The following is a 22,004-nucleotide window of genomic DNA, read 5'->3' on the forward strand; positions in this document are numbered from 1 at the left end:
TCGTGGCAAAGTAAGCCTTCGTGTTAAGGTGTTTGTGAAGTGTATGGTCGATAAACTCGAAGCAATACTGGCGGCGCAGCAAGAGGAATATTCGGACAGCGATTCCTCTGACGACGGCATTGAGTCCGTTCTTGTTTGAAGATTGAGTTTCCCTTCCGGAGGGGAAATATGAATAACGCCAGCTTTGTCAGAAAGCGAAGCACACTGCCTTAGCAGCAGCCATGCGTGCATAAGTATTCTCAAGGTTCTTAGTTATTTCTCTACTGTTTTCGACAGAATATGTGACCAGTGCCCCTATTCTGCCCATATGTTATTTTCAAGCCACCCTACTTGCGTCCTTCTTTATTTCTTCACTGTTAATTTCCTTGTACTTTGACAAACGCCAGAAATATACGAGTCCGCTTCTGGAAACGTTGGCTGCATTGACATTACCAGTTCAACTACTCGATTTCCATGTCCGTGTTGCGTGGTTAATAGCTTTATTGTTGATTTCGTAAACTTGAGATACGCATGCGTTTTTATTGTATTATTCTGTCGGCAGTTTCCAGGAGCGTACGAGTCAGGGCATACAGCCTTCGAAAATGGCTAGTGTGACGGTGACACGAATTTTTCTTTCATCATCAAAAAAATTGTATTAGCAGGTACATTCCGCTGAACAGCTGCATATGAAACCTATCCCAACGGTATAATTGCTGTGATAGCTCCCATAGGTCGCACTTGACCTTGCGAGATAATATCGCGGCAGATATCAGTAATCTACTCTATAAAAATAGTTACGCAACATCACTTTTACTAGGTTATCACCAATATTGCGCATTAGGTTCCGCGTTATTGGCATTTCAAGAAATGTCATTTTGCAGGCCTATAGCGATTTCAGCTGCTCAGGCATAAAACGAAGCAGCAATGGAGCCGACACCTGTCAGCCACTTCAACAAAGCCTTCACCCACACGCAGGCAACAAAGGAATGTCAACGATTTGCTGGCCCCCCTTTCCTTTCTAAGAAATTCGACACAGTTTGACCACAACTTTTCTTTAGCAGGGAGCTCGTTCTCACTTTGCGCTTGGTCTGCCAGCTGACAACACGTGTTTATTTTCAGAGCGAAGACGTCTTCACGGCAGACACGATGGAGAAGAATTTGCGTAAGATCCTTGCTATTTCGTACAAGAAGCAGCAGCTAATGTCATCAAATCGTGGCAAAGTAAGCCTTCGTGTTAAGGTGTTTGTGAAGTGTATGGTCGATAGACTCGAAGCAATACTGGCGGCGCAGCAAGAGGAATATTCGGACAGCGATTCCTCTGACGACGGCATTGAGTCCGTTCTTGTTTGAAGATTGAGTTTCCCTTCCGGAGGGGAAATATCAATAACGCCAGCTTTGTCAGAAAGCGAAGCACACTGCCTTAGCAGCGGCCATGCGTGCATAAGTTTTCTCAAGGCTCTTAGTTATTTCTCTACTGTTTTCGACAGAATATGTGACCAGTGCCCCTATTCTGCCCATATGTTATTTTCAAGCCACCCTACTTGCGTCCTTCTTTATTTCTTCACTGTTAATTTCCTTGTACTTTGACAAACGCCAGAAATATACGAGTCCTCTTTTGGAAACGTTGGCTGCATTGACATTACCAGTTCAACTACTCGATTTCCATGTCCGTGTTGCGTGGTTAATAGTTTTATTGTTTATTTCCTAAACTTGAGTTACGCATGCGTTTTTATTGTATTATTCTGTCGACAGTTTCTAGGAGCGTAAGAGTCAAGGCTTACAGCCTTCGAAAATGGCTAGTGTGACGGTGACATTAATTTTTCTTTTATCATCAAAAAAAATGTATTAGCAGGTACATTCCGCTGAACTGCTCCATATGAAACCTATCCCAACGTTATAATTGCTGTGATGGCTCCCATAGGTCGCACTTGACCTTGCGAGATAATATTGCGGCAGATATCAGCAATCTAATCTATAAAAATAGTTAAGCAACATCACTTTTACTAGATTATCACCAATATTGCGCATTAGGTTCCGCGTTATTGGCATTTCAATAAATGTCATTTTGCAGGCCTATAGCGATTTCAGCTCCTCAGGCATAAAACGAAGCAGCAATGGAGCTGACACCTGTCAGCCACTTCAACAAAGCCTTCACCCACTCGCAGGCAACAAAGGAATGTGAACGATTTGCTGGCCCCCCTTTCCTTTCTTAGAAATTCGACACAGTTTGATCCCTAGGTTTCTTTAGTGGGGAGCTCGTTCTCACTTTGCGCTTGGTCTGCCAGCTGACAACACGTGTTTATTTTCAGAGCGGAGACGTCCTCACGGCAGACACGATGGAGAAGAATTTGCGCAAGATCCTTGCTATTTCGTACAAGAAGCAGCAGCTAATGTCATCAAATCGTGGCAAAGTAAGCCTTCGTGTTAAGGTGTTTGTGAAGTGTATGGTCGATAAACTCGAAGCAATACTGGCGGCGCAGCAAGAGGAATATTCGGACAGCGATTCCTCTGACGACGGCATTGAGTCCGTTCTTGTTTGAAGATTGAGTTTCCCTTCCGGAGGGGAAATATGAATAACGCCAGCTTTGTCAGAAAGCGAAGCACACTGCCTTAGCAGCAGCCATGCGTGCATAAGTATTCTCAAGGTTCTTAGTTATTTCTCTACTGTTTTCGACAGAATATGTAACCAGTGCCCCTATTCTGCCCATATGTTATTTTCAAGCCACCCTACTTGCGTCCTTCTTTATTTCTTCACTGTTAATTTCCTTGTACTTTGACAAACGCCAGAAATATACGAGTCCGCTTCTGGAAACGTTGGCTGCATTGACATTACCAGTTCAACTACTCGATTTCCATGTCGGTGTTGCGTGGTTAATAGTTTTATTGTTTATTTCCTAAACTTGAGTTACGCATGCGTTTTTATTGTGTTATTGTGTCGACAGTTTTTAGGAGCGTACGAGTCAGGGCATACAGCCTTCGGAAATGGCTAGTGTGACGGTGACACGAATTTTTCTTTCATCATCAAAAAAATTGTATTAGCAGGTACATTCCGCTGAACAGCTGCATATGAAACCTATCCCAACGTTATAATTGCTGTGATAGCTCCCATAGGTTGCACATGACCTTGCGAGATAATATTGCGGCAGATATCAGCAATCTACTCCATAAAAATTGTTAAGCAACATCACTTTTACTAGGTTATCATCAATATTGCGCATTAGGTTCCGCGTTATTGGCATTTCAATAAATGCCATTTTTCAGGCCTATAGCGATTTCAGCTCCTCAGGCATAAAACGAAACAGCAATGGAGCTAACCCCTGTCAGCCACTTCAACAAAGCCTTCACCCACTCGCAGGCAACAAAGGAATGTGAACGATTTGCTGGCCCCCCTTTCCTTTCTAAGAAATTCGACACAGTTTGACCACTAGGTTTCTTTAGCAGGGAGCTCGTTCTCACTTTGCGCTTGGTCTGCCAGCTGACAACACGTGTTTATTTTCAGAGCGAAGACGTCCTCACGGCAGACACGATGGAGAAGAATTTGCGCAAGATCCTTGCTATTTCGTACAAGAAGCAGCAGCTAATGTCATCAAATCATGGCAAAGTAAGCCTTCGTGTTAAGGTGTTTGTGAAGTGTATGGTCGATAAACTCGAAGCAATACTGACGGCGCAGCAAGAGGAATATTCGGACAGCGATTCCTCTGACGACGGCATTGAGTCCGTTCTTGTTTGAAGATTGAGTTTCCCTTCCGGAGGGGAAATATGAATAACGCCAGCTTTGTCAGAAAGCGAAGCACACTGCCTTAGCAGCGGCCATGCGTGCATAAGTATTCTCAAGGTTCTTAGTTATTTCTCTACTGTTTTCGACAGAATATGTGACCAGTGCCCCTATTCTGCCCATATGTTATTTTCAAGCCACCCTACTTGCATCCTTCTTTATTTCTTCACTATTAATTTCCTTCTACTTTGACAAACGCCAGAAATATACGAGTCCGCTTTTGGAAACGTTGGCTGCATTGATATTACCAGTTCAACCACTCGATTTCCTTGTCCGTGTTGCATGGTTAATAGTTTTATTTTTTATTTCCGAAACTTGAGATACGCATGCGTTTTTATTGTGTTATTCTGTCGACAGTTTTTAGGAGCGTGCGAGTCAGGGCATACAGCCTTCGGAAATGGCTAGTGTGACGGTGACACGAAGTTTTCTTTCATCATCAAAAAAATTGTATTAGCAGGTACATTCCGCTGAACAGCTGCATATGAAACCTATCCCAACGTTATAATTGCTGTGATAGCTCCCATAGGTCGCACTTGACCTTGCGAGATAATATTGCGGCAGATATCAGCAATCTACTCTATAAAAATAGTTAAGCAACATTACTTTTACTAGGTTATCACCAATATTGCGCATTAGGCTCCGCGTTATTGGCATTTCAATAAAAGTCATTTTGCAGGCCTATAGCGATTTCAGCTCCTCAGGCATAAAACGAAACAGCAATGGAGCTAACCCCTGTCAGCCACTTCAACAAAGCCTTCACCCACTAGCAGGCAAGAAAGGAATGTGAACGATTTGCTGGCCCCCCTTTCCTTTCTAAGAAATTCGACACAGTTTGACCCCTAGGTTTCTTTAGCAGGGAGCTCGTTCTCACTTTGCGCTTGGTCTGCCAGCTGACAACACGTGTTTATTTTCAGAGCGAAGACGTCCTCACGGCAGACACGATGGAGAAGAATTTGCGCGAGATCCTTGCAATTTCGTACAAGACGCAGCAGCTAATGTCATCAAATCGTGGCAAAGTAAGCCTTCGTGTTAAGGTGTTTGTGAAGTGTGTGGTCGATAAACTCGAAGCAATACTGGCGGCGAAGCAAGAGGAATATTCGGACAGCGATTCGTCTGACGACGGAATTGAGTACGTTCTTGTTTGAAGATTGAGTTCCCCTTCCGGAGGGGAAATATGAATAGCGCCAGCTTTGTCAGAAAGCGAAGCACACTGCCTTAGCAGCGGCCATGTGTGCATAAGTATTCTTAACGTTCTTAGTTTTTTCTCTACTGTTTTCGACAGAAGATGTGACCAGCGCCCCTATTCTGCCCATATGTTATTTTCAAGCCACCCTACTTGCGTCCTTCTTTATTTCTTCACTGTTAATTTCGTTGTAATTTGACAAACGCCACAAATATACGAGTCCGCTTTTGGAAACGTTGGCTGCATTGACATTACCAGTTCAACTACTCGATTTCCATGTCCGTGTTGCGTGGGTAATAGTTTTATTTTTTATTTCCGAATTTTGAGATACGCATGCGTTTTTATTGTATTATTTTGTCGACAGTTTCTTGGAGCGTACGAGTCAGGGCATACTGCCTTCGAAAATGGCTAGTGTGACGGTGACACGAATTTTTCTTTCATCATCAAAAAAATTGTATTAGCAGGTACATTCCGCTGAACAGCTGGATATGAAACCTATCCCAACGTTATAATTTCTCTGATGGCTCCCATAGGTCGCACTTGACCTTGCGAGATAATATTGCGGCAGATATCAGCAATCTACTCTATAAAAATAGTTAAGCAACATTACTTTTACTAGGTTATCACCAATATTGCGCATTAGGTTCCGCGTTATTGGCATTTCAATAAAAGTCATTTTGCAGGCCTATAGCGATTTCAGCTCCTCAGGCATAAAACGAAACAGCAATGGAGCTAACCCCTGTCAGCCACTTCAACAAAGCCTTCACCCACTCGCAGGCAACAAAGGAATGTCAACGATTTGCTGGCCTCCCTTTCCTTTCTAAGAAATTCGACACAGTTTGATCCCTACGTTTCTTTAGAGGGGAGCTCGTTCTCACTTTGCGCTTGGTCTGCCAGCTGACAACACGTGTTTATTTTCAGAGCGAAGACGTCTTCACGGCAGACACGATGGAGAAGAATTTGCGCAAGATCCTTGCTATTTCGTACAAGAAGCAGCAGCTAATGTCATCAAATCGTGGCAAAGTAAGCCTTTGTGTTAAAGTGTTTGTGAAGTGTATGGTCGATAAACTCGAAGCAATACTGGCGGCGCAGCAAGAGGAATATTCGGACAGCGATTGCTCTGACGACGGCATTGAGTCCGTTCTTGTTTGAAGATTGAGTTCCCCTTCCGGAGGGGAAATATGAATAACGCCAGCTTTGTCAGAAAGCGAAGCACACTGCCTTAGCAGCAGCTATGCGTGCATAAGTATTCTCAAGGTTCTTAGTTATTTCTCTACTGTTTTCGACAGAATATGTGACCAGTGCCCCTATTCTGCCCATATGTTATTTTCAAGCCACCCTACTTGCGTCCTTCTTTATTTCTTCAGTGTTAATTTTCTTGTACTTTGACAAACGCCAGAAATATACGAGTCCGCTTTTGGAAACGTTGGCTGCATTGACATTACAAGTTCAACTACTCGATTTCCTTGTCCGTGTTGCGTGGTTAATAGTTTTATTTTTTATTTCCGAAACTGGAGATACGCATGCGTTTTTATTGTATTATTCTGTCGACAGTTTCTAGGAGCGTACGAGTCAGGGCATACAGCCTTCGAAAATGGCTAGTGTGACGGTGACCCGAATTTTTCTTTCATCATCAAAAAAATTGTATTAGCAGTTACATTCCGCTGAACAGCTGCATATGAAACCTATCCCAACGTTATAATTGCTGTGATAGCTCCCGTAGGTCGCACTTGACCTTGCGAGATAATATTGCGGCCGATATCAGCAATCTACTCTTTAAAAATTGTTAAGCAACATCACTTTTACTAGGTTATCACCAATATTGCGCATTAGGTTCCGCGTTATTGGCATTTCAATAAATGTCATTTTGCAGGCCTATAGCGATTTCAGCTCCTCAGGCATAAAACGAAGCAGCAATGGAGCTGACACCTGTCAGCCACTTCAACAAAGCCTTCACCCACTCACAGGCAACAAAGGAATGTGAACGATTTGCTGGCCCCCCTTTCCTTTCTAAGAAATTCGACACAGTTTGACCCCTACGTTTCTTTAGCAGGGAGCTTGTTCTCACTTTGCGCTTGGTCTGCCAGCTGACAACACGTGTTTATTTTCAGAGCGAAGACGTCTTCACGGCAGACACGATGGAGAAGAATTTGCGCAAGATCCTTGCTATTTTGTACAAGAAGCAGCAGCTAATGTCATCAAATCGTGGCAAAGTAAGCCTTCGTGTTAAGGTGTTTGTGAAGTGTATGGTCGATAAACTCGAAGCAATACTGGCGGCGCAGCAAGAGGAATATTCGGACAGCGATTCCTCTGACGACGGCATTGAGTCCGTTCTTGTTTGAAGATTGAGTTCCCCTTCCGGAGGGGAAATATGAATAACGCCAGCTTTGTCAGAAAGCGAAGCACACTGCCTTAGCAGCAGCCATGCGTGCATAAGTATTCTCAAGGTTATTAGTTATTTCTCTACTGTTTTCGACAGAATATGTGACCAGTGCCCCTATTCTGCCCATATGTTATTTTCAAGCCACCCTACTTGCGTCCTTCTTTATTTCTTCACTGTTAATTTCCTTGTACTTTGACAAACGCCAGAAATATACGAGTCCGCTTTTGGAAACGTTGGCTGCATTGACATTACCAGTTCAACTACTCGATTTCCATGTCCGTGTTGCGTGGTTAATAGTTTTATTGTTTATTTCCTAAACTTGAGATACGCATGCGTTTTTATTGTATTATTCTGTCGACAGTTTCTAGGAGCGTACGAGTCAGGGCATACAGCCTTCGAAAATGGCTAGTGTGATGGTGACCCGAATTTTTCTTTCATCATCAAAAAAATTGTATTAGCAGGTACATTCCGCTGAACAGCTGCATATGAAACCTATCCCAACGTTATAATTGCTGTGATAGCTCCCGTAGGTCGCACTTGACCTTGCGAGATAATATTGCGGCCGATATCAGCAATCTACTCTATAAAAATTGTTAAGCAACAACACTTTTACTAGATTATCACCAATATTGCGCATTACGTTCCGCGTTATTGGCATTTCAATAAATGTCATTTTGCAGGCCTATAGCGATTTCAGCTCCTCAGGCATAAAACGAAGCAGCAATGGAGCTGACACCTGTCAGCCACTTCAACAAAGCCTTCACCCACTCGCAGGCAACAAAGGAATGTGAACGATTTGCTGGCCCCCCTTTCCTTTCTAAGAAATTCGACACAGTTTGATCCCTACGTTTCTTTAGTGGGGAGCTCGTTCTCACTTTGCGCTTGGTCTGCCAGCTGACAACACGTGTTTATTTTCAGAGCGAAGACGTCTTCACGGCAGGCACGATGGAGAAGAATTTGCGCAAGATCCTTGCTATTTCGTACAAGAAGCAGCAGCTAATGTCATCAAATCGTGGAAAAGTAAGCCTTCGTGTTAAGGTGTTTGTGAAGTGTATGGTCGATAAACTCGAAGCAATACTGGCGGCGCAGCAAGAGGAATATTCGGACAGCGATTCCTCTGACGGCGGCATTGAGTCCGTTCTTGTTTGAAGATTGAGTTCCCCTTCCGGAGGGGAAATATGAATAACGCCAGCTTTCTCAGAAAGCGAAGCACACTGCCTTAGCAGCAGCCATGCGTGCATAAATATTCTCAAGGTTCTTAGTTATTTCTCTACTGTTTTCGACAGAATATGTGACCAGTGCCCCTATTCTGCCCATATGTTATTTTCAAGCCACCCTACTTGCGTCCTTCTTTATTTCTTCACTGTTAATTTCCTTGTACTTTGACAAACGCCAGAAATATACGAGTCCGCTTTTGGAAACGTTGGCTGCATTGACATTACCAGTTCAACTACTCGATTGCCATGTCCGTGTTGCGTGGTTAATAGCTTCATTATTTATTTCGTAAACTTGAGATACGCATGCGTTTTTATTGTATTATTCTGTCGACAGTTTCTAGGAGCGTAAGAGTCAAGGCTTACAGCCTTCGAAAATGGCTAGTGTGACGGTGACATTTATTTTTCTTTCATCTTAAAAAAACAGTATTAGCAGGTACATTCCGCGGAACTGCTGCATATGAAACCTATCCCAACGTTATAATTGCTCTGATGGCTCCCATAGGTCGCACTTGACCTTGCGAGATAATATTGCGGCAGATATCAGCAATCTAATCTATAAAAATAGTTAAGCAACATCACTTTTACTAGATTATCACCAATATTGCGCATTAGGTTCCGCGTTATTGGCATTTCAATAAATGTCATTTTGCAGGCCTATAGCGATTTAAGCTCCTCAGGCATAAAACGAAGCAGCAATGGAGCTGACACCTGTCAGCCACTTCAACAAAGCCTTCACCCACTCGCAGGCAACAAAGGAATGTGAACGATTTGCTGGCCCCCCTTTCCTTTCTAAGAAATTCGACACAGTTTGACCCCAACTTTTCTTTAGCAGGGAGCTCGTTCTCACTTTGCGCTTGGTCTGCCAGCTTACAACACGTGTTTTTTTTTCAGAGCGAAGACGTCTTCACGGCAGACACGATGGAGAAGAATTTGCGTAAGATCCTTGCTATTTCGTACAAGAAGCAGCAGCTAATGTCATCAAATCGTGGCAAAGTAAGCCTTCGTGTTAAGGTGTTTGTGAAGTGTATGGTCGATAAACTCGAAGCAATACTGGCGGCGCAGCAAGAGGAATATTCGGACAGCGATTCCTCTGACGACGGCATTGAGTCGGTTCTTGTTTGAAGGTTGAGTTCCCCTTCCGGAGGGGAAATATGAATAACGCCAGCTTTTTCAGAAAGCGAAGCACACTGCCTTAGCAGCAGCTATGCGTGCATAAGTATTCTCAAGGTTCTTAGTTATTTCTCTACTGTTTTCGACAGAATATGTGACCAGTGCCCCTATTCTGCCCATATGTTATTTTCAAGCCACCCTACTTGCGTCCTCCTTTATTTCTTCAGTGTTAATTTTCTTGTACTTTGACAAACGCCAGAAATATACGAGTCCGCTTTTGGAAACGTTGGCTGCATTGACATTACCAGTTCAACTACTCGATTTCCATGTCCGTGTTGCGTGGTTAATAGTTTTATTGTTTATTTCCGAAACTTGAGATACGCATGCGTTTTTATTGTATTATTCTGTCGACAGTTTCTAGGAGCGTAAGAGTCAAGGCTTACAGCCTTCGAAAATGGCTAGTGTGACGGTGACATTAATTTTTCTTTCATCATCAAAAAAAAATGTATTAGCAGGTACATTCCGCTGAACTGCTGCATATGAAACCTATCCCAACGTTATAATTGCTCTGATGGCTCCCATAGGTCGCACTTGACCTTGCGAGATAAAATTGCGGCAGATATCAGCAATCTAATCTATAAAAATAGTTAAGCAACATCACTTTTACTAGATTATCACCAATATTGCGCATTAGGTTCCGTGTTATTGGCATTTCAATAAATGTCATTTTGCAGGCCTATAGCGATTTAAGCTCCTCAGGCATAAAACGAAGCAGCAATGGAGCTGACACCTGTCAGCCACTTCAACAAAGCCTTCACCCACTCGCAGGCAACAAAGGAATGTGAACGATTTGCTGGCCCCCCTTTCCTTTCTAAGAAATTCGACACAGTTTGACCCCAACTTTTCTTTAGCAGGGAGCTCGTTCTCACTTTGGGCTTGGTCTGCCAGCTGACAACACGTGTTTTTTTTCAGAGCGAAGACGTCTTCACGGCAGACACGATGGAGAAGAATTTGCGTAAGATCCTTGCTATTTCGTACAAAAAGCAGCAGCTAATGTCATCAAATCGTGGCAAAGTAAGCCTTCGTGTTAAGGTGTTTGTGAAGTGTATGGTCGATAAACTCGAAGCAATACTGGCGGCGCAGCAAGAGGAATATTCGGACAGCGATTCCTCTGACGACGGCATTGAGTCGGTTCTTGCTTGAAGGTTGAGTTCCCCTTCCGGAGGGGAAATATGAATAACGCCAGCTTTTTCAGAAAGCGAAGCACACTGCCTTAGCAGCAGCTATGCGTGCATAAGTATTCTCAAGGTTCTTAGTTATTTCTCTACTGTTTTCGACAGAATATGTGACCAGTGCCCCTATTCTGCCCATATGTTATTTTCAAGCCACCCTACTTGCGTCCTTCTTTATTTCTTCAGTGTTAATTTTCTTGTACTTTGACAAACGCCAGAAATATACGAGTCCGCTTTTGGAAACGTTGGCTGCATTGACATTACCAGTTCAACTACTCGATTTCCATGTCCGTGTTGCGTGGTTAATAGTTTTATTGTTTATTTCCTAAACTTGAGATACGCATGCGTTTTTATTGTATTATTCTGTCGACAGTTTCTAGGAGCGTAAGAGTCAAGGCTTACAGCCTTCGAAAATGGCTAGTGTGACGGTGACATTAATTTTTCTTTCATCATCAAAAAAAATGTATTAGCAGGTACATTCCGCTGAACTGCTGCATATGAAACCTATCCCAACGTTATAATTGCTCTGATGGCTCCCATAGGTCGCACTTGACCTTGCGAGATAATATTGCGGCAGATATCAGCAATCTAATCTATAAAAATAGTTAAGCAACATCACTTTTACTAGATTATCACCAATATTGCGCATTAGGTTCCGTATTATTGGCATTTCAATAAATGTCATTTTGCAGGCCTATAGCGATTTCAGCTCCTCAGGCATAAAACGAAGCAGCAATGGAGCTTACACCTGTCAGCCACTTCAACAAAGCCTTCACCCACTCGCAGGCAACAAAGGAATGTGAACGATTTGCGGGCCCCCCTTTCCTTTCTAAGAAATTCGACACAGTTTGACCCCTACGTTTCTTTAGTGGGGAGCTCGTTCTCACTTTGCGCTTGGCCTGCCAGCTGACAACACGTGTTTATTTTCAGAGCGAAGACGTCTTCACGGCAGACACGATGGAGAAGAATTTGCGCAAGATCCTTGCTATTTCGTACAAGAAGCAGCAGCTAATGTCATCAAATCGTGGAAAAGTAAGCCTTCGTGTTAAGGTGTTTGTGAAGTGTATGGTCGATAAACTCGAAGCAATACTGGCGGCGCAGCAAGAGGAATATTCGGACAGCGATTCCTCTGACGGCGGCATTGAGTCCGTTCTTGTTTGAAGATTGAGTTACCCTTCCGGAGGGGAAATATGAATAACGCCAGCTTTGTCAGAAAGCGAAGCACACTGCCTTAGCAGCAGCCATGCGTGCATAAGTATTCTCAAGGTTCTTAGTTATTTCTCTACTGTTTTCGACAGAATATGTGACCAGTGCCCCTATTCTGCCCATATGTTATTTTCAAGCCACCCTACTTGCGTCCTTCTTTATTTCTTCACTGTTAATTTCCTTGTACTTTGACAAACGCCAGAAATATACGAGTCCGCTTTTGGAAACGTTGGCTGCATTGACATTACCAGTTCAACTACTCGATTGCCATGTCCGTGTTGCGTGGTTAATAGCTTCATTATTTATTTCGTAAACTTTAGATACGCATGCGTTTTTATTGTATTATTCTGTCGACAGTTTCTAGGAGCGTAAGAGTCAAGGCTTACAGCCTTCGAAAATAGCTAGTGTGACGGTGACATTTATTTTTCTTTCATCTTAAAAAAAACAGTATTAGCAGGTACATTCCGCGGAACTGCTGCATATGAAACCTATCCCAACGTTATAATTGCTCTGATGGCTCCCATAGGTCGTACTTGACCTTGCGAGATAATATTGCGGCAGATATCAGCAATCTAATCTATAAAAATAGTTAAGCAACATCACTTTTACTAGATTATCACCAATATTGCGCATTAGGTTCCGCGTTATTGGCATTTCAAGAAATGTCATTTTGCAGGCCTATAGCGATTTCAGCTCCTCAGGCATAAAACGAAGCAGCAATGGAGCTTACACCTGTCAGCCACTTCAACAAAGCCTTCACCCACTCGCAGGCAACAAAGGAATGTGAACGATTTGCTGGCCCCCCTTTCCTTTCTAAGAAATTCGACACAGTTTGACCCCTACGTTTCTTTAGTGGGGAGCTTGTTCTCACTTTGCGCTTGGTCTGCCAGCTGACAACACGTGTTTATTTTCAGAGCGAAGACGTCTTCACGGCAAACACGATGGAGAAGAATTTGCGCAAGATCCTTGCTATTTCGTACAAGAAGCAGCAGCTAATGTCATCAAATCGTGGCAAAGTAAGCCTTCGTGTTAAGGTGTTTGTGAAGTGTATGGTCGATAAACTCGAAGCAATACTGGCGGCGCAGCAAGAGGAATATTCGGACAGCGATTCCTCTGACGACGGCATTGAGTCCGTTCTTGTTTGAAGATTGAGTTCCCCTTCCGGAGGGGAAATATGAATAACGCCAGCTTTGTCAGAAAGCGAAGCACACTGCCTTAGCAGCAGCCATGCGTGCATAAGTATTCTCAAGGTTTTTAGTTATTTCTCTACTGTTTTCGACAGAATATGTGACCAGTGCCCCTATTCTGCCCATATGTTATTTTCAAGCCACCCTACTTGCGTCCTTCTTTATTTCTTCAGTGTTAATTTTCTTGTACTTTGACAAACGCCAGAAATATACGAGTCCGCTTTTGGAAACGTTGGCTGCATTGACATTACAAGTTCAACTACTAGATTTCCTTGTCCGTGTTGCGTGGTTAATAGTTTTATTTTTTATTTCCGAAACTGGAGATACGCATGCGTTTTCATTGTATTATTCTGTCGACAGTTTCTAGGAGCGTAAAGGTCAGGGCATACAGCCTTCGAAAATGGCTAGTGTGACGGTGACCCGAATTTATCTTTCATCATCAAAAAAAATGTATTAGCAGGTACATTCCGCTGAACAGTTGCATATGAAACCTATCCCAACGTTATAATTGCTGTGATGGCTCCCGTAGGTCGCACTTGACCTTGCGAGATAATATTGCGGCCGATATCAGCAATCTACTCTATAAAAATTGTTAAGCAACATCACTTTTACTAGGTTATCACCAATATTGCGCATTAGGTTCCGCGTTATTGGCATTTCAATAAATGCCATTTTGCAGGCCTATAGCGATTTCAGCTCCTCAGGCATAAAACGAAGCAGCAATGGAGCTGACACCTGTCAGCCACTTCAACAAAGCCTTCACCCACTCGCAGGCAACAAAGGAATGTGAACGATTTGCTGGCCCCCCTTTCCTTTCTAAGAAATTCGACACAGTTTGACCCCTACGTTTCTTTAGCGGGGAGCTCGTTCTCACTTTGCGCTTGGTCTGCCAGCTGACAACACGTGTTTATTTTCAGAGCGAAGACGTCTTCACGGCAGACACGATGGAGAAGAATTTGCGCAAGATCCTTGCTATTTCGTACAAGAAGCAGCAGCTAATGTCATCAAATCGTGGCAAAGTAAGCCTTCGTGTTAAGGTGTTTGTGAAGTGTATGGTCGATAAACTCGAAGCAATACTGGCGGCGCAGCAAGAGGAATATTCGGACAGCGATTCCTCTGACGACGGCATTGAGTCCGTTCTTGTTTGAAGATTGAGTTCCCCTTCCGGAGGGGAAATATGAATAACGCCAGCTTTGTCAGAAAGCGAAGCACACTGCCTTAGCAGCAGCTATGCGTGCATAAGTATTCTCAAGGTTCTTAGATATTTCTCTACTGTTTTCGACAGAATATGTGACCAGTGCCCCTATTCTGCCCATATGTTATTTTCAAGCCACCCTACTTGCGTCCTTCTTTATTTCTTCAGTGTTAATTTTCTTGTACTTTGACGAACGCCAGAAATATACGAGTCCGCTTTTGGAAACGTTGGCTGCATTGACATTACAAGTTCAACTACTCGATTTCCATGTCCGTGTTGCGTGGTTAATAGCTTTATTATTTATTTCGTAAACTTGAGATACGCATGCGTTTTTATTGTATTATTCTGTCGACAGTTTCTAGGAGCGTAAGAGTCAAGGCTTACAGCCTTCGAAAATGGCTAGTGTGACGGTGACATTTATTTTTCTTTCATCTTAAAAAAAACTGTATTAGCAGGTACATTCCGCGGAACTGCTGCATATGAAACCTATCCCAACGTTATAATTGCTCTGATGGCTCCCATAGGTCGCACTTGACCTTGCGAGATAATATTGCGGCAGATATCAGCAATCTAATCTATAAAAATAGTTAAGCCACATCACTTTTACTAGATTATCACCAATATTGCGCATTAGGTTCCGCGTTATTGGCATTTCAAGAAATGTCATTTTGCAGGCCTATAGCGATTTCAGCTCCTCAGGCATAAAACGAAGCAGCAATGGAGCTGACACCTGTCAGCCACTTCAACAAAACCTTCACCCACTCGCAGGCAACAAAGGAATGTGAACGATTTGCTGGCCCCCCTTTCCTTTCTAAGAAATTCGACACAGTTTGACCCCAACTTTTCTTTAGCAGGGAGCTCGTTCTCACTTTGCGCTTGGTCTGCGAGCTGACAACACGTGTTTATTTTCAGAGCGAAGACGTCTTCACAGCAGAGACGATGGAGAAGAATTTGCGTAAGATCCTTGCTATCTCCTACAAGAAGCAGCAGCTAATGTCATCAAATCGTGGCAAAGTAAGCCTTCGTGTTAAGGTGTTTGTGAAGTGTATGGTCGATAAACTCGAAGCAATACTGGCGGCGCAGCAAGAGGAATATTCGGACAGCGATTCCTCTGACGACGGCATTGAGTCCGTTCTTGTTTGAAGAATGAGCTCTCCTTCCGGATGGGAGATATCAATAACGCCAGCTTTGTCAGAAAGCGAAGCACACTGCCTTAGCAGCGGCCATGCGTGCATAAGTATTCTCAAGGTTCTCAGTTATTTCTCTCCTGTTTTCGACAGAATATGTGACCAGTGCCCCTATTCTGCCCATATGTTATTTTCAAGCCACCCTACTTGCGTCCTTCTTTATTTCTTCAGTGTTAATTTTCTTGTACTTTGACAAACGCCAGAAATATACGAGTCCGCTTTTGGAAACGTTGGCTGCATTGACATTACAAGTCCAACTACTCGATTTCCTTGTCCGTGTTGCGTGGTTAATAGTTTTATTTTTTATTTCCGAAACTGGAGATACGCATGCGTTTTTATTGTATTATTCTGTCGACAGTTTCTAGGAGCGTACGAGTCACGGTATACAGCCTTCGAAAATGGCTAGTGTGACGGTGACCCGAATTTTCCTTTCATCATCAAAAAAATTGTATTAGCAGGTACATTCCGCTGAACAGCTGCATATGAAACCTATCCCAACGTTATAATTGCTGTGATAGCTCCCGTAGGTCGCACTTGACCTTGCGAGATAATATTGCGGCCGATATCAGCAATCTACTCTATAAAAATTGTTAAGCAACATCACTTGTACTAGGTTATCACCAATATTGCGCATTAGGTTCCGCGTTATTGGCATTTCAATAAATGTCATTTTGCAGGCCTATAGCGATTTCAGCTCCTCAGGCATAAAACGAAGCAGCAATGGAGCTGACACCTGTCAGCCACTTCAACAAAGCCTTACCCACTCGCAGGCAACAAAGGAATGTGAATGATTTGCTGGCCCCCCTTTCCTTTCTAAGAAATTCGACACAGTTTGACCCCTACGTTTCTTTAGGGGGGAGCTCGTTCTCACATTGCGCTTGGTCTGCCAGCTAACAACACGTGTTTATTTTCAGAGCGAAGACGTCTTCACGGCAGACACGGTGGAGAAGAATTTGCGCAAGATCCTTGCTATTTCGTACAAGAAGCAGCAGCTAATGTCATCAAATCGTGGCAAAGTAAGCCTTCGTGTTAAGGTGTTTGTGAAGTGTATGGTCGATAAACTGGAAGCAATACTGGCGGCGCAGCAAGAGGAATATTCGGACAGCGATTCCTCTGACGACGGCATTGAGTCCGTTCTTGTTTGAAGATTGAGTTCCCCTTCCGGAGGGGAAATATGAATAACGCCAGCTTTGTCAGAAAGCGAAGCACACTGCCTTAGCAGCAGCTATGCGTGCATAAGTTTTCTCAAGGTTCTTAGATATTTCTCTACTGTTTTCGACAGAATATGTGACCAGTGCCCCTATTCTGCCCATATGTTATTTTCAAGCCACCCTACTTGCGTCCTTCTTTATTTCTTCAGTGTTAATTTTCTTGTACTTTGACGAACGCCAGAAATATACGAGTCCGCTTTTGGAAACGTTGGCTGCATTGACATTACAAGTTCAACTACTCGATTTCCATGTCCGTGTTGCGTGGTTAATAGCTTTATTATTTATTTCGTAAACTTGAGATACGCATGCGTTTTTATTGTATTATTCTGTCGACAGTTTCTAGGAGCGTAAGAGTCAAGGCTTACAGCCTTCGAAAATGGCTAGTGTGACGGTGACATTTATTTTTCTTTCATCTTAAAAAAAACTGTATTAGCAGGTACATTCCGCGGAACTGCTGCATATGAAACCTATCCCAACGTTATAATTGCTCTGATGGCTCCCATAGGTCGCACTTGACCTTGCGAGATAATATTGCGGCAGATATCAGCAATCTAATCTATAAAAATAGGTAAGCAACATCACTTTTACTAGATTATCACCAATATTGCGCATTAGGTTCCGCGTTATTGGCATTTCAAGAAATGTCATTTTGCAGGCCTATAGCGATTTCAGCTCCTCAGGCATAAAACGAAGCAGCAATGGAGCTGACACCTGTCAGCCACTTCAACAAAACCTTCACCCACTCGCAGGCAACAAAGGAATGTGAACGATTTGCTGGCCCCCCTTTCCTTTCTAAGAAATTCGACACAGTTTGACCCCAACTTTTCTTTAGCAGGGAGCTCGTTCTCACTTTGCGCTTGGTCTGCGAGCTGACAACACGTGTTTATTTTCAGAGCGAAGACGTCTTCACAGCAGAGACGATGGAGAAGAATTTGCGTAAGATCCTTGCTATCTCCTACAAGAAGCAGCAGCTAATGTCATCAAATCGTGGCAAAGTAAGCCTTCGTGTTAAGGTGTTTGTGAAGTGTATGGTCGATAAACTCGAAGCAATACTGGCGGCGCAGCAAGAGGAATATTCGGACAGCGATTCCTCTGACGACGGCTTTGAGTCCGTTCTTGTTTGAAGAATGAGCTCTCCTTCCGGATGGGAGATATCAATAACGCCAGCTTTGTCAGAAAGCGAAGCACACTGCCTTAGCAGCGGCCATGCGTGCATAAGTATTCTCAAGGTTCTCAGTTATTTCTCTCCTGTTTTCGACAGAATATGTGACCAGTGCCCCTATTCTGCCCATATGTTATTTTCAAGCCACCCTACTTGCGTCCTTCTTTATTTCTTCAGTGTTAATTTTCTTGTACTTTGACAAACGCCAGAAATATACGAGTCCGCTTTTGGAAACGTTGGCTGCATTGACATTACAAGTCCAACTACTCGATTTCCTTGTCCGTGTTGCGTGGTTAATAGTTTTATTTTTTATTTCCGAAACTGGAGATACGCATGCGTTTTTATTGTATTATTCTGTCGACAGTTTCTAGGAGCGTACGAGTCAGGGTATACAGCCTTCGAAAATGGCTAGTGTGACGGTGACCCGAATTTTCCTTTCATCATCAAAAAAATTGTATTAGCAGGTACATTCCGCTGAACAGCTGCATATGAAACCTATCCCAACGTTATAATTGCTGTGATAGCTCCCGTAGGTCGCACTTGACCTTGCGAGATAATATTGCGGCCGATATCAGCAATCTACTCTATAAAAATTGTTAAGCAACATCACTTGTACTAGGTTATCACCAATATTGCGCATTAGGTTCCGCGTTATTGGCATTTCAATAAATGTCATTTTGCAGGCCTATAGCGATTTCAGCTCCTCAGGCATAAAACGAAGCAGCAATGGAGCTGACACCTGTCAGCCACTTCAACAAAGCCTTACCCACTCGCAGGCAACAAAGGAATGTGAATGATTTGCTGGCCCCCCTTTCCTTTCTAAGAAATTCGACACAGTTTGACCCCTACGTTTCTTTAGGGGGGAGCTCGTTCTCACATTGCGCTTGGTCTGCCAGCTAACAACACGTGTTTATTTTCAGAGCGAAGACGTCTTCACGGCAGACACGATGGAGAAGAATTTGCGCAAGATCCTTGCTATTTCGTACAAGAAGCAGCAGCTAATGTCATCAAATCGTGGCAAAGTAAGCCTTCGTGTTAAGGTGTTTGTGAAGTGTATGGTCGATAAACTCGAAGCAATACTGGCGGCGCAGCAAGAGGAATATTCGGACAGCGATTCCTCTGACGACGGCATTGAGTCCGTTCTTGTTTGAAGATTGAGTTCCCCTTCCGGAGGGGAAATATGAATAACGCCAGCTTTGTCAGAAAGCGAAGCACACTGCCTTAGCAGCAGCTATGCGTGCATAAGTATTCTCAAGGTTCTTAGTTATTTCTCTACTGTTTTCGACAGAATATGTGACCAGTGCCCCTATTCTGCCCATATGTTATTTTCAAGCCACCCTACTTGCGTCCTTCTTTATTTCTTCAGTGTTAATTTTCTTGTACTTTGACAAACGCCAGAAATATACGAGTCCGCTTTTGGAAACGTTGGCTACATTGACATTACAAGTTCAACTACTCGATTTCCTTGTCCGTGTTGCGTGGTTAATAGTTTTATTTTTTATTTCCGAAACTGGAGATACGCATGCGTTTTTATTGTATTATTCTGTCGACAGTTTCTAGGAGCGTACGAGTCAGGGCATACAGCCTTCGAAAATGGCTAGTGTGACGGTGACCCGAATTTTTCTTTCATCATCAAAAAATTGTATTAGCAGTTACATTCCGCTGAACAGCTGCATATGAAACCTATCCCAACGTTATAATTGCTGTGATAGCTCCCGTAGGTCGCACTTGACCTTGCGAGATAATATTGCGGCCGATATCAGCAATCTACTCTATAAAAATTGTTAAGCAACATCACTTTTACTAGGTTATCACCAATATTGCGCATTAGGTTCCGCGTTATTGGCATTTCAATAAATGTCATTTTGCAGGCCTATAGCGATTTCAGCTCCTCAGGCATAAAACGAAGCAGCAATGGAGCTGACACCTGTCAGCCACTTCAACAAAGCCTTCACCCACTCGCAGGCAACAAAGGAATGTGAACGATTTGCTGGCCCCCCTTTCCTTTCTAAGAAATTCGACACAGTTTGACCCCTACGTTTCTTTAGAGGCGAGCTCGTTCTCACTTTGCGCTTGGTCTGCCAGCTGACAACACGTGTTTATTTTCAGAGCGAAGACGTCTTCACGGCAGACACGATGGAGAAGAATTTGCGCAAGATCCTTGCTATTTCGTACAAGAAGCAGCAGCTAATGTCATCAAATAGTGGCAAAGTAAGCCTTCGTGTTAAGGTGTTTGTGAAGTGTATGGTCGATAAACTCGAAGCAATACTGGCGGCGCAGCAAGAGGAATATTCGGACAGCGATTCCTCTGACGACGGCATTGAGTCCGTTCTTGTTTGAAGATTGAGTTCCCCTTCCGGAGGGGAAATATGAATAACGCCAGCTTTGTCAGAAAGCGAAGCACACTGCCTTAGCAGCGGCCATGCGTGCATAAGTATTCTCAAGGTTCTTAGTTATTTCTCTACTGTTTTCGACAGAATATGTGACCAGTGCCCCTATTCTGCCCATATGTTATTTTCAAGCCACCCTACTTGCGTCCTTCTTTATTTCTTCACTGTTAATTTCCTTGTACTTTGACAAACGCCAGAAATATACGAGTCCGCTTTTGGAAACGTTGGCTGCATTGACATTACCAGTTCAACTACTCGATTGCCATGTAGGTGTTGCGTGGTTAATAGCTTTATTATTTATTTCGTAAACTTGAGATACGCATGCGTTTTTATTGTATTATTCTGTCGACAGTTTCTAGGAGCGTAAGAGTCAAGGCTTACAGCCTTCGAAAATGGCTAGTGTGACGGTGACATTTATTTTTCTTTCATCTTAAAAAAAACAGTATTAGCAGGTACATTCCGCTGAACAGTTGCATATGAAACCTATCCCAACATTATAAGTGCTGTGATAGCTCCCGTAGGTCGCACTTGACCTTGCGAGATAATATTGCGGCCGATATCAGCAATCTACTCTATAAAAATTGTTAAGCAACATCACTTTTACTAGGTTATCACCAATATTGCGCATTAGGTTCCGCGTTACTGGCATTTCAATAAATGTCATTTTGCAGGCCTATAGCGATTTCAGCTCCTCAGGCATAAAACGAAGCAGCAATGGAGCTGACACCTGTCAGCCACTTCAACAAAGCCTTCACCCACTCGCAGGCAACAAAGGAATGTGAACGATTTGCTGGCCCCCCTTTCCTTTCTAAGAAATTCGACACAGTTTGATCCCTACGTTTCTTTAGCGGGGAGCTCGTTCTCACTTTGCGCTTGGTCTGCCAGCTGACAACACGTGTTTATTTTCAGAGCGAAGACGTCTTCACGGCAGACACGATGGAGAAGAATTTGCGCAAGATCCTTGCTATTTCGTACAAGAAGCAGCAGCTAATGTCATCAAATCGTGGCAAAGTAAGCCTTCGTGTTAAGGTGTTTGTGAAGTGTATGGTCGATAAACTCGAAGCAATACTGGCGGCGCAGCAAGAGGAATATTCGGACAGCGATTCCTCTGACGACGGCATTGAGTCCGTTCTTGTTTGAAGATTGAGTTCCCCTTCCGGAGGGGAAATATGAATAACGCCAGCTTTGTCAGAAAGCGAAGCACACTGCCTTAGCAGCAGCTATGCGTGCATAAGTATTCTCAAGGTTCTTAGTTATTTCTCTACTGTTTTCGACAGAATATGTGACCAGTGCCCCTATTCTGCCCATATGTTATTTTCAAGCCACCCTACTTGCGTCCTTCTTTATTTCTTCAGTGTTAATTTTCTTGTACTTTGACAAACGCCAGAAATATACGAGTCCGCTTTTGGAAACGTTGGCTGCATTGACATTATGAGTTCAACTACTCGATTTCCTTGTCCGTGTTGCGTGGTTAATAGTTTTATTTTTTATTTCCGAAACTGGAGATACGCATGCGTTTTCATTGGATTATTCTGTCGACAGTTTCTAGGAGCGTAGGAGTCAGGGCATACAGCCTTCGAAAATGGC

Source organism: Dermacentor albipictus, chromosome 3 (genome assembly GCF_038994185.2).
Source record: "Dermacentor albipictus isolate Rhodes 1998 colony chromosome 3, USDA_Dalb.pri_finalv2, whole genome shotgun sequence".
Taxonomy (NCBI): domain Eukaryota; kingdom Metazoa; phylum Arthropoda; class Arachnida; order Ixodida; family Ixodidae; genus Dermacentor; species Dermacentor albipictus.